This window comes from Aplysia californica, unplaced genomic scaffold (genome assembly GCF_000002075.1).
Source record: "Aplysia californica isolate F4 #8 unplaced genomic scaffold, AplCal3.0 scaffold00511, whole genome shotgun sequence".
NCBI classification, from domain to species: Eukaryota; Metazoa; Mollusca; class Gastropoda; order Aplysiida; family Aplysiidae; genus Aplysia; species Aplysia californica.
This window is the reverse complement of record NW_004797781.1, coordinates 170,449-171,825: the sequence shown is the minus strand read 5'-3', so window position 1 is coordinate 171,825 and position 1,377 is coordinate 170,449.

The window sequence follows — 1,377 nt, the reverse complement described above, 5'->3', positions numbered from 1 at the left end:
AAAAAGTAGTTGTCTTATACAGGTGGACATCCTACGCAGTATAACAAACAAACAAGAAGCGCAAGGACGGACATGGAAAATGGCCGGGTGTACAGGTGATTGCGCAGGGTTGACTGTACAAGTTGACTTTCCCTTTGAACTTTTATTCAGCCTGATTAGATCCTGCGGAGGCGGTTCTGCTTCACTGATGTCCTCTATCCGTCTACACTCCGTGAATGTTCATAACCAAGAGCATGATATTACAGTCGAACATGCTCTAATGACCACATAGACAATAAGCTGTGCGAACAACCACTTTCCTCTCCCTCCTTGCGATTTCTTTTTCTCCATATCATAATGACGCTGTCCAAAGGGACCGTCTATCTAAGATGACCATTTCACTCCTGGACAATGGGTCGTCATTTTTGGACCGGGCCTACTATACTATAAAATACTTCAGTGTTAAATATACGTTTCCTTTTGGATTTACTTTAACTTTACTTTGGTGTACATAACTGGATCTATGTGTAATCAAAACAAAACTTATGCATATACGTAAAAATGCATTACTCTGACATAATTAAGTTAATTGCTTTACTGGACGCTTCTTTTGAGAAAAAAGACCAAAGGAGCACAAAGCTACAGCTGTCTTTGTTAAGAGAAGTTTTACCTCTCTAGGTTTTCCCCGGCGTTTACTGGGCAGTGAGAGCAGGTGTGAATAGGAGGTCACGTGGTACCAGGGGAGTGTCCTTTAGTGGTCAACACCTTGGGTTATGCTCAAACAGTTTGCGATGTCGTCTACCTTTACATGTATATTATTATGGTTTTTGTCATGGACAGAGAGGATGCACATTTTTGCCTGCTTGAAGACTAGCTATTTTGGAGTAATTTATACAAGAAGCATAATATTAATAACTTGCTTTTTTTTAATAGGCCTACGTATTTTTTCAATTTTGTTTTCTACACCTAAAACTTAAAGAGATTGGCAACAGTATAATATTATGAAATAACAATCAACATTGTCTTTGGTCTTCTGCTGATTGGAAATATCATGTGTCCGCTATCTACTTGAGTACTTAAAAGTGTACAAGTGAAATACTGGGACGTACGAAAAAGTCGTATTTGGAAATTTCTCTTAGAATTATTATTAGCATAATATACAATGTATCAGAATAAAGACTGCAAGTGCAAATTTGCAAGAACACGTCTCTTATATACACATTGGAATACTGTTGTTGTTGTTATTGTTGTTGTTGTTGTTACTGTTGTTGCTGTTGTCGTTGGTGTTGGTGTTGTTGTTATTGTTGTTACTATTTTGTTGTTGTTGTCGTCGACGTTGTGGTGGTTGTTATTGTTGTTGTTATTGTTGTTGTTGTTATTCTTCTTCTTCTTCTTCTT